Raw genomic sequence first — 12,931 nt, forward strand, 5'->3', positions numbered from 1 at the left:
GAGAGTGTGCAGGCACCACGAGCATCAGTGCATTCGACACTGGGCCAGTCCGGGCTGCCGGACTATACAGATTTTCCCACCCTGACATAACGACTGCATTATTTTATCTTGGCTGGTGACCAACGATTCCTCTGCGCTCCCACTGGTTTTTTTTGTGTCGCAAGATGTCAGGCATATGCAAGCAACGCGAACAATTTTTTTGTTTTTCCAAGAATAATTCGGTTTAGTTTTTTATATAGTGTTAAGTTTACTTATGGACATTTTCATTTTTGTACAGTATTTAAGTAATGTATAAGATTCTTTTATATGGGAAAGTTAATACTGTCTGACTTTAATCATACGGTTTTCTATTTCATACACCCCATCCCACCCCACCGCACTCATCTCTACACAACAGCACAGCACACCACACCACATCTCACGCCGCCTCGCCACTCCAGCCACCCCACCCTACTGAACATACCACACCCACATTAATCAGCACCCACCCACTCATCCCAGCCCAGCCCAGCCCAGCCTACCCAACCCTACCCAGCCCTATGCCACCCAACGTCACCCCGCACCACGACCACCACCATCACTGTGTCATGACAAGAGTGGAAAAGAAGGATAGGTTTAGAATCAACTGTGTAGAATGGTAGAAGATATGCATAGGGAGTTATAAAGTGTTTGTGATGGGTGGATGAGTTTGGGAGAGTGTGTAAGAAACGGAATCTAAAGGTGAATGTAGGGAAGAGTAAAGTGATGGTCTTCGAGAGAAGTGAAGTCAGTGAATGTACGATGAGGTTGGATGATGAGGAAATTGAAAATGTGAGTACGTTTAAGTACTTGGGTAGTGTGATGAGTAAGGATGAAAGTTTGGAGGGTGAAGTGCTTTAAAGGGTACAACAAGGAAAAAAGGTTGCTGGTTCCTTAAAAGCAATGATAAGAAACAGGGAACTGAGCATGGAAGTGAAAAATTTACTACATGACAGTATTGTGATCATCTGATAAAGTGAAGCTTGGTCGTTGTTGGAGGGACAGAAGTCAAGAGTGAGAGCAGTGGAAATGAGTTATTTGAGAGGAGCCTGTGGAGTCACATGGATAGACAGACTGGCAAATGAGGATGTAAAGGAGCGTTGTGGTGTGGATGTAAATGTGATAGGAAGCGTTAGGAGAAACACATTGAGGTGGTTTGGCCATGTGGAGAGGATGGAGAGTGAGAGACTGACGAGAAGAGTGTATATGAGTGAGGTGGAGGAGGGAAGAGGGAGGGGGAGGCCAAGGATGAGATGGAGTGGAGAGGTATATGAGAGAGGGGAGTGTGAGTTGGGAGCAGGGCAGTGAAATGGCAGGGGACAGGACGACGTGGAGGCAATTTGTTTGTGACCACTCCATATGGGATTGAGGCGTCTGGCAATAGATAGATAGTGATGGGTGTTATGAATATGAAATGATAGCGGAAGACAACACGACACCCCCAGGAAGCGACAACAGAGGGGTAGATGCAGCGTACGAGGTGTCCGTACCATATGGGCACAAGGCGCCCCAACTCCCTGGAACCGACCTGACCCGTACACCTCAGCCTGGGCGCACTACCTTCTCGCCAGCCCAGCCTGCATCAGGATTGGGGTGGAGCTGAATCCTACACTCCTTACAGCCCCACGGAGACGGCCTCAAGCCGCTCAACACACCAGACGACCTCCATCCACTCCACATACGAGATGGCCTCAAGCTGCTCCACTAACGAGACGGCCTCAAGCCGCTCCTTCACTAATGAGACGGCCTCAAGCCGCTCCACAAGGACTACCCATAGAGGCCATCGCGGTCCTGAGGACCGTGACGGCCTCCTGCTGCGCCCGCAGACAAGAGATGGCCTCCAGCCCCTCTACGCCAGCACGTCGTCCCCCTGCATCCATCTACCATAGTACCAGTCTCCAACCAGGGGGTCCATCACTGGCAGCCTGGTGGCAGGGCCCTGTAGTGTCCCCGAGGCTATTCTCCCTGCAGTCGGCCCCTGAGGAGGATCTGTCCCTGACAGACCCCTCCCCAGAACGTTGCAGCTCCCTCCTGATGGCGAAGCACCCCTGAGCAGACCATAGCCCCCGGGTCCCCGACGGCGCCCTTGGCGCCCAGGGCAAGAACCATCCCACTCCCGGCCAAGACGACGTGGACTCTCCACCCAGCGGCTCAGAAGGTGTCTGGAGTAGTTGTTTGGCCCTTAACCCACAAGCCAGACCTCTATCCCCAGCCCCCAGCACCCGGGGTCCTTCATCACACCCACAGGGGACGACATCAACCTGCCCGGACTATAAAGTGGTTCAGGTTTGTAACAGTACGAGGATATATATTGAAAGTGCCAACAGTGAAATCCTTAAGTGACAGTGATCAGACAGTGACTTAAAGTGCAGTGTGATAGAAGTAAGGCATCCGTGCCCGAAGTAGTGATATTAAGATTCAACAGACTTCCCCTCCCCCTTGCACTTGTGCCAACCTAGATTCCCCTCCCCCACCTCTGTGTGCTTCTTGCAACAAAATCGTCAGTGCCCCCCTCCCCAGTGATCATCACCAGGTTGGACTTACGGACTCTCATGTAACCCGGAGCCAGTGTTCCTAGAGACTGAATGCAAATAAATATCCTGAGGCACCTAGAATCACACGGTGAACTGTAACACCCAATACTGTGAACTGTACCACCCTATACTGTGAATTGCACTGTGAACTGTAACACCCTATACTGTGAACTGTATCATCCTGTACTGTGAACTGTAACACCCTACAATGTTAACTGTACTGTGAATTGCACCACCCTGAATTGTAAACTGTGTCTGTCAAGAATGAAGAGAGAAACCTGTACTGTACACAGGAAAAATCATCTGATAAATTACCAATGTGCCGGGAATCGAACCCCAGAGCTGCCTGGCTCTCACATGAGAGTCCCGGGTTCGATTCCCGGCATAGGCTAATGGTAATTTATCAGATGTGTCTGTCATGTATCCTGCGAGATACACTCACCCCAATTCAGCAGCCCCAGAATTGATGAGTGAATAATATTGTGAGAAATCCTGTTGCCCTTGTAGACCCTTAGTGAATATACGTGTAAGGTGTTGCCTTGAGTATGCCCTGTTCCTCCTATATTTTTAGTATCGCCCCGGTCTTGAAAAGAACCCAATACTACGGCGTTCTTAGGACGGGAAGCCACCCTAAAAACACCTAGCGTAACAGAGTAGAATAGTTGGTACTAGTTCAGTGAATGACATAATCGGTCGTTTCGATGTTTTAGGAGAAAACACCGTCAGATTTTGGTTGGTGAGCATGTGAGTAATAAATAAATGAATAAATAAAGTGTTAAGAACAAAGGAAGAATAAATGCATATATAATTTGCTAAGACTGTAGTGAACTTGGATGTGCATTCAATGACAAGAGAAGCGCGAGAGGACGGTGCGGAGGACTTTATGATCATGTAATATGCAAATGCACAGCAGGAAAAAAAATAAATGATGTTGTAAGAGCAAAAAGGGAATTTAAAAAATAATGCAAAACAAAACCAAGAGATTTATATGAGAGAAAGTAAAGTAGAGGAGGAGTTAAGCATTCTGTACTGGAAACAGATAAAACGGGGGGAAAAAATTGGAGGTGGTGATCCTGCCAAGTCACTGATGACTCCAGCTGCCAGCTTGAGGTGGGAATTCCAGGCAACGAAAAACCCTCCCTCTCCACCCACCCCCGGTTGCGCCAGTGAGTCTGAGCGTTAACACAGCCACAGAAAAAATGATAAAGTCAAATAAAATTTGTTGTATGGGAGAGGTCAAGTAGGCCTGCTCGTATAATGGAATTCCCTTCAAGAAATAAGATTAGGGTACTGTTTGGGCTGTCCAAATCAGTTAAACTAAAGTAGCTAGGTTTGTTCACTAGTGAATGGGAAAGAAAACCAAAGGCGACAGTGAACAAGTCTCGAAATCTATAGGAAAAAAAAAGGTTGAGTAAAAAAAAAAAAAAAAAAAAGTTTTGTTATACCACGTACTCAAAGCTCAACTTCTTGCTCCCTGAATACGAGGGTCTGATTTGGGTTCTTTCCAAGACCGGGTCCAGAGCATGCAACCAGAGGAACAGGGCTCAAAAACACAGGCTGACCAATCTTACACGTATATTACCATAAAAACTTACAGTAGCTGGGCATAATACAGTGTGATAGATTACACACACTATGGGAGATACAGGGATTGGAGTTGTGACTAATGATGACAGGGTAACTGCAGGTGTCGCCCAGGTGTAGGAGGGGTCCCGTCAGGTGTGCACTCTCTGAAGGGGCGCAGGACCACTGCCATATGCTGGATCATCGGGTGAGGGCTGCAGGGCGGCGTAGAGGGAGGCCTTTCACTGGAGGGGCCTCTGTGGGTGCGTCGGCCCTCGGAACTGGGGCTTAACAGGACAAGTAGGCACGCTGCCTTGTACCTACCCTTGGGTAGGTCTCGGCCGGGAGTCCTGGGGGTGTCCCTTGGTGACTTGGGCTGTGGCCTCGCCTTCGTCAAGAGGCCGACAGGGGCTGCCTGCGACTTCTTTTTCTCCGGGAGTCCGGCAGCAACTGGTGACTTAGAGGCGCTGGCCGTAGTAAGCATACCCCCAGACTCACCATAGGGCCGCTCCAGACTGTCTTCAGTGGTGACTTCGCTAGGGAGCTGGCTTCGCCCTTTGGGGTGTGGGGAGAGCGGAAAGGGTGTCCTGCTCGGCCTCTGGAGGAATGAGGCGAGCAAGGGGCGTTGCCCTCGGGGGGTGCTGCAGGGATAGCAGACGAGGGAAGCATGGTGGGTGCCACCGCGGTTCTACTAGGCCCTGGAACTGCAGGTGAGAGGACACTGGGCGTCCTCTCCCTGGCGAGCATGGTGGGCTTCGCTGCGGTCCTGCTCCCGGTTGGGGCTGCAGACAAGGGAAGCACTGTGGGTGTTCCCTCCCCCGGTGGGCATGGTGGGTGCCACCGCAGTTCTGCTATGCCCTGGGACTGCAGGTGAGAGAAGCATGGTAGGCGTCCTCCCCGGCGAGCATGGTGGGCGTCACCGCGGTCCTGCTCCCAGCGGGCACTGCAAGTGAGGGAAGCATGGTGGGCGTTCCCTCCCCGATGAGAATGGTGGGCGTTGTCGCAGTCCTGCTTGGGACTGTACAGGTGAAAGGAGCACGATGGGCGTCCTTTCACCAACGAGCATGGTGGGCGTCGTCGTGGTCCTACTTGGGACTGTTGGTACACAAGTCCCATCCCGATCCTGGTGAGCGCTGGTCCTGGTAGAGGGTAATGCAGCGCGGTGACATACCTCCCGTGGATTCCGTTGAGGGAAAGAGGGGCGCGTGGTGGTTGGGGACATATGTCTGTCTTGCTCGATCTCTTGTCGCGCCTTTCTGTGGTCTCCCCTTAGTATTTCATTTTGCAAATTAGACAAATAAAGTGTGGGTACTCAGGAGAATTAGAGGCGATGTAAAAACCACGGCATGGCAGCCGAAGCTTCAGTATAGGAAATTCAGATTTAATGTCAAGATTGCCATAATTTCAGTTGAACAGCATAACATACCTCAACCAGGTCTAGCTTGGCATAGCCCAGTCTAGCCTAATCTAGCATGTATAGCATAATCTACTTTGTTGGGTGTACAGTAGGTAAAAAAAAAAAAAAAAAAAAAAAAACACGGAAAGGGAAACACAAAACTTAGAAAGGAAGATATCCGAGAAGTGAACGTCTGTTGGGCAATGCAAGTAGTAAGCAGTTTTCTTAAGGTGTTGACAGTTTCTTCCTGACTTGTGAAATGCCTGGCTATAAACATTTACACAAGCCAGGGACAAAGCAACTGTGCAACAATCTCCTTCTCCCCATACCATCACTCCAACCTCGTAGGCATGTCCCCCTCGCTCCCCCACCCCACCCCACCCTCCCACCCTTTTCGCCCTCGCCTCCACCCCCACCCTTCCCTTATCTGTTTGTTAAAACATTTTACCACCTTGCTATGTCTTGCCACACCACACCACACCAGTCATATCACACTCCTCGTTCACCCGCCTCAGTGTCTCTGGATGCGGTGCCGGTAAGGCTGTCATGGAAGTCGTAAGTAGGCGTACTTTTCGTAGCTGGAGAGGATATAGTACAGTAGCCTTCATGAACCCCTTCAGTACAGAAACTTTCCCAGCCTGAATAAAATCGTCTGCTGGTAACTACGCTCACCAGACATCCAGCTTTAGGCCGAACAATCTGACATCGAGCAACCATTGACCAGACTCTCGTTTGCCCTCATGTCTGGATGAAGAGTGAGAGACCTACAGTTAAGCTCACTTCGCGCCTAAAACGCGACCACGTATGCGCTTGACGTCACAGGGCCTCTTCCTCCCGCGTGAACTGCACAGGTTAAGGCGGGAAATTCATCGTCACTGTAGTACATATGATTTGGTCTCCACTGGGAACAGTTAAAGTGAAATATGCCGAGTAATTGTGCAGTGTTTGGCTGTAACTCCAGTCACAAAAAAAAAAAAAAAAAAAAATTCCACCATATCCCAAAAATTGATACAAGAAGCAAGTCGGTTCATCTCTGCAAGAGGTGACAGAATTGATCCAATCACGGCACGGGTATGCAATCTACACTTCGAAGAGTCGGCATTTCAGAGAAATCTTCAGTATGTGCTGCTCGGCCTTCCATTACCAAAAGGCCGTGTAAGATAAAGGATGATGCAGTTCCAACCCTTGTGCTACCACTGTCAGATCACGGTAAGCCTGCTTGATGTCCCTAACTTTTTTTTGTTAGCCTACCAGTATATTAGGTAGCCTACCGGTGTATTTGTCTACAGGTATTTTAGGTAGCCTAGCAGTATATTAGCCAGCCTACCAGTGCAAGGTTCATAAGAGTATATTGTGGCATGAAGACACAGGATTACCATACAGTTGTTGCTTATGTTAACCATTCCAGGCAGCCAATGAGAATGGTCTACATGTTCTTCATTGTTAGTGTTGGCACTTGCATATCAGAATTGTAGTGAGAAAATAAATTTCAGTTTACACTTGATTTAACAATAAAGGTAGAGTGTCAGTACATTATCCCTCCCCCCCCCCCCAAGTCCCTCTCTCTTAACCCTAATGGATGTAATGTACTGTACTGCTGCAGTCGGGCACTCAACTTATTTGTATTCCAGATCATATTTTACCACGAAATGGTTGGATTTTTGGATTTGTTTTTATACTCGTAGAAAGCTGAGACTTTGTAGAACACGATGAAAGGTAAATGAAAGTGATATTCCATTAAGTAATTTTGACGAGTAAGAAATGGAAGACCACATACGTGCACTTGAGTCTTGTACTTTCCTGATCATATTTCACCCTGAAATATTTGTATTATCAGAGTTGTTCTTATGCCATTATAAAGGGGAGAGTTTGTAGAATATCTTAAAAGAAAAGTAAAATGCCCGTCGCCGGACCTCCCACCTCACCACCCCCCACACCACCACCGAGCCGCCACCCCACCACCACCCCAGGAGGACACACCCGTGAGTTTAGTGACCTCAGTCAAGAGGGTCATCAGGACATTACGGTCCGAGGTCCTTATTCCCCGCAAGTGCCCCAACCCCAGGTGATCAGGGGAAGTAAACTACATTGCGGGCGGAGCAGTGATCGACAGAATAGGGATGGGACTGAACCAGATTCAGTCCCAGGTAACACCGTATTGACGGCTTTGTTACACCCTCTAGGGCGGAGCAGTGATCGACAGAATAGGGATGGGACTGAACCAGATTCAGTCCCAGGTAACACCGTATTGACGGCTTTGTTACACCCTCTAGGGCAGGAGGCCCAAGGCTACGGCCTAATAAAGAGTGTGAAGGGGAAAGCGACCCCAGGCTCCGGCCTTAACACACTAGAGAGAGAGAGTTGCCTCAGTGCATCACTCTCTTGCTGTTCTCTCCTTCAGGAGCAACATCCCGTTGACGGTCCTAAGCCGCGGCGTGAGGGCGACCCCGTTCGTCCGGCAGATGTTCCTGCTAGGGCTGATCGGCTCCCGGCTACGGCCAGAGTACGGATCAGGGTAAAGAGCCCCTGCTACCGTACGTGTAGCACTTCCCTATTACGGAAGCAACACCCTGTCGACGGTCCTAAGCCGAGGCGTGAGGGCGACCCCGTTCGTCCGGCAGTTGTTCTCCGTACGGGTAGACACTCGGCTTCGGCCGGGGCACGTACCAGGGTAGAGAATCCCCTGAAGGTAGACTCAATCCGTATTGGAGAGAGTGTGGCCTCTGTGGCCCTCACTCCGGCTTGTCTCCTACTACGGGAACACCACCACCCCGGCGGTCCTCAGCCGCGGCGAAAGGGCGACCCCGTCCGCCCTACAGGTGTCCCCCGTACGCCGGGCAAGTTCACGGCTACAGCCAGAGTGTGTGACAGGGGAAGGCGACCCCAGGCTCCGGCCTCCAGACACACCCGAGAGGACACGGGTAACGCGAGTCCTCCTCCAGCCTCTTTCCCTTCGGGGAGCCCTTCGTCACCACCCGGGAATATAGCCCCGGAGGAGACGCTAGAGTGGTGGCAAGGCCCGATATCGGGCTTACCGCCTACACCCGGGAGTTCCTTGTTCCTGTCCGAGCCCCTTAGGAGACGCTGCCGCAGCCCAGTCCTGACGGCGCCTCTCCCCCTTGGTGCCCGCAGTCCAAGGACGCCCAGGCTAGACTCTCCAACTCCCGACGAAGGCGATTCGGGCTCCCTCACTCCCCGGAGTCGGAGGAGGCAGGCCCGATTACTCCGGCTGTTTGGCCCCAGTCCCGAGGGCCACCCATCAGGTCGAGGCCCCCAGACCAAAGGGCCTCCCTGCACCCCACCGGCGCGGCCCTATACGAGGGCCGCCTCCCAGGTCGAGGCCCCCAGACGGGAGAGCCTCCCTGCACCCCACCTACGAGTGCGACTTAGAGTGACTATTACCCAGGAAACAGGGAAAACAGTGGCAGTGACTCCGTAAGAAACCGTAGTCAATAGTGGCCCACCAGAACTCAGTGTTAACAGGGCAGAAAGTGAACTTTGTGAATTATCCTAGTCCCTCCCCATATAAGAGAGCCAGAGAGTTTTCTGTGAACATCTGAGATAAAGGCGCGGGCGAGTCAAAAGCTAAATGTACGTGTCTCCGTGACAAGATGACAGAGTCGAGTGTCGCTGTCCGCACCCTACCTCTTTTATAGTAATATTCCCAAACCAGACTCCCAACCTTGTTTATTCCTAAGGTGAACAATCCTATTTATATCCTGCCTCCAAGTGACGTGTAAACCATATTATAGATAACTCACAATCTCCCTGTGTGAACATTGTAGTGTATATGATTGCTCTGTGGAGCCAAATGTTAATTCTGTATCTCTGTGTCCCTGTATCTTAAATATCATTCTATGTGTATTGTTACGAGTAGGATTAAGGTAATAGATGTGTTAAGGTATACTGCCTGGTTTTTATGTCCTGTTCCTTTGTTAGTGCTTCCGGTCTAGAAAGAGGACCCCGCTTCAGTAGCTAGCGTTTTTACGACGAGAAGTCGCCTTAAAAGCACAGCATTACAGTCAGCATTCTGCAAGGAGCTCCGACTCTAGGCAAACATCGAGGTTCTTTTTTTATACTTCTTTCACCGACAGCCCTCTGGCTTATATTAAATAATCCAGAGATTTTTCTTCATGGAAAACTGGCCAAAGGCAGTGTAATAACTGCATGTCTTTGAGTAATTGTTATCTCTTTTCGTGCGTGTTGATCGAAACATTTAAAATAGCTTACTGGCCTACGCCGCCTTCCCGCTTTCTGTCGTCGTCCATGAAGACATTGGAAACGGAAATAAACGACTTTAAATTATTCCCTGGTATTATAACTGAAATTATTTTTATAATTACTAATTTTTATTGTTTATTGAAGCTCCCTTTTGTTCAGTCTTACGCTACTAAAAATTATTGCGTGTTACCATATTAGTCTTGAACTCCGCAAATTATTCCTGACTGTCCCTGAGCGATAGTTGTGAAACTTCAATTAGTTCCGTTTAGGATCTATTATCGTAACTAATGAACTGCTTCCTACAATTTTGAAATGTACAGGTACTTTGGCACTGCTTTATTGTTTTTTGCAACAGTTTTACGTATTAGGTTTCACATCGTAGAGATATAAGGAAGAGTATGTGCACTGTCGCTGACCGAAAATTTCTGGATACTCCGCCGTCACTTCTTAGGCCGACTGTACGTATAAGGATCAGTGCTCACTGCTAGATAACACCAGCCACTTAACTGCTTTTCATATTTTATGACACATTTTGAACACCTGTTAATGCTATGTTTGTATAACTGGTGCTTTCTTAATAAATAAAGCTGTATAAAAATGAGATTTCCCTCTGTGTCATCTAGGCTAATTTCGAAGCATACAAAGATCTGGGATGAGGTGCCAGACGACGCTAGATCTATTAACAGCAGCAATGTTTACTTATTTTGCCCGCGGTTTTTAAGTTTCTTGGAGTCTTGGTTGAAGTTAAAGATTTTGTTCTTCATATCCATAATTGTGGTTTCCATCTGGATACTATCTAGGCTTACCTCCCCTATGTGGATGTGGGTCAAATACATGTAAAATAATTAAAACTTGCCTAGAAAAGAAGACGATGCTCTCGCAGACCAACTTGCTGTCTTCGCCTTACTGTCCCATAATTTCCTTCTTGGTGGATCACAAGGGAGTCGGAAAAGTCGCATAGAAGATCCAAGGCACCCAAATGCAGCACAATCAAACCATTATTCATGGCAAAAAAGCACCAGTTAAAGAACACATCACCAGCCATTTTGCGGTTACCAAGAGCCAGGTGTGTCAAAATGATGATTCGGCGATTACCGCGGTGTTTACTTGTACCTTGAAGTAAAATACATATGTGGGGATGAAGTTTGAAAATGAAATATCAATAGCTCAAAATTAACGAAATATACTATAATTATTGCGACATTTTTGTGATCAATCATGTATCAACAGGTGACGAGATGTATGTATAGACGAATCTGCAGTCAGTCAAGATCGACAGACTTCTCCGAAGTTGAATAAAACTTGGACAGAAAGCATGAATAATGTACAAAAGAATGTGAAGGTGCCATACGTAACAATAAATTAGCAAGGATGATCTGCAAAGGCGTGTGTGAAGGTGCCATACGTAACAATAAATTAGCAAGGATGATGTACAAAGGCGTGTGTGAAGGTGCAATATATAACAATAAATTACCAAGGATGATGTACAAAGGCGTGTGTGAAGGTGCCATATATAACAATAAATTAGCAAGGATGATGTACAAAGGCGTGTGTGAAGGTGCCATATATAACAATAAATTACCAAGGATGATGTACAAAGGCGTGTGTGAAGGTGCCATATATAACAATAAATTACCAAGGATGATGTACAAAGGCGTGCACTGACCCAAGACAGTTCGGTTCTTTAAATCATTCAGTTCGAGTACGTGAGTGTTATGCTGAGTGTTTTTAGGCCGACTCCTCGTACTAAAGACACTAGCTACTGAGCGGGGTCCTCTTTCCGGACCGGAAGTAATGCACTAACAAGGGAACAGGACATAAAAACTAGGCAGTCCACCTTTAACACATCTATTACCTTAATTACAACACCTTAACAATATTACATAGGATGGTATTATAAACAGAGGATACAGATATACAGAGTTACGTTAGTGTAATATGGGATATTCACCCACTCCTTAATTATGCTTTATAATAGGTTAAGAGTCCGTAAGTGGATGGGATTCACTTGTATCAAAGTCCAAAAGGTCTTAGCGTGTCGGGGCAATAGAGATGTCTGGGCTTGATGAGCCGAGGAGGGATTATTACTATAAATTAACAAGGGGGGTAGAGCACTAGAGTTCACTGTTTGGGCTCGGCGCGGCAACTCTCGCCCGCGCGTACACTGACAAGGGGGGAGACTACTCTAGATTGGACTTTGGGATAGCACTGGTCGGATGAACCCGGAACTTATAGTCTTTGCTAGGGGAAGGTATTTACGGACACTTTTTGGTGTAATCCCGCTGGTTCACTCTGTCACTGGATCACTAAAGGAAAGGGAAAGTCACTATTCTTGCCCGAGTTTCTGGGGCGATATCACTTTGTCACTGTAAGGTGTAGGTCCTCACTCTGGTCACGGTGCAGGGAGACCCTCTTGCCTGGGGTCTCGACCTGTTGTAGGTCTTCCTCTGGTCACGGTGCAGGGAGACCCTCTTGCCTGGGGTCTCGACCTGTTGTAGGCCCTCCTCTGGTCACTGTGAAGGGAGGCCTGTCGGTGTTGGCCCTAGGGACTGGGGCCAAACAGGTGTAGCAGACGGGCCTGACGTCGTAGGGTCTGCGGCAGGGGGAGGTCGGCGTCGACGGGTTGCCGGGCTCGCCTAGGGGTCCGAGGACTGCGGAGGTCTACTGGGGGACGCGCCGTCAGGTGTGGGCTGAGGCCTCGTCTCCCGCTGGTACCTGGGGAAGACAAGAATTTCCCGGGGGTAGGAGGTAGGTCCCGACTGAGACCAGGCCTCTGTTCAGGTGACACTTTAGGGGCAACTCCCCCGGGTGGTGTCCGGCTACTCCTGCAGGAGTTAGCTGGCTCTAGAGGACACACGGAGGCCGTGGTCTCTCTTGCACTTATGGAGGGTAGCACAGAGGCGACTCTCTCTCTTGTCTTTACAATTGCCGTGGCACCAGGTTGATCGGTCCTGGGACCCACTTGTGGCGGTGTGTGAGGGTCTCTTACCCTTAGAGTGGCTAGGGGCGTGAGCCCCGTACAATCCACTATTGGGCCTCCTGCCCTATTTGTCAGGACCCATATACATATAGGGTCTTCTCACACCTTTCTACTACGCAGATTTACTGACGTCACGCTTGAGACAGGGCACTCCCCCCATTTCTCTCCACCCATCATCTCCCTTGGGACCTCAGAGGGAGGCCTCAAGTCGCGGTGAGG

The sequence above is a fragment of the Coenobita brevimanus genome, chromosome 27 (assembly GCF_032717465.1).
Source record: "Coenobita brevimanus isolate Jiangsu-jjx chromosome 27, ASM3271746v2, whole genome shotgun sequence".
Taxonomy (NCBI): Eukaryota; Metazoa; Arthropoda; class Malacostraca; order Decapoda; family Coenobitidae; genus Coenobita; species Coenobita brevimanus.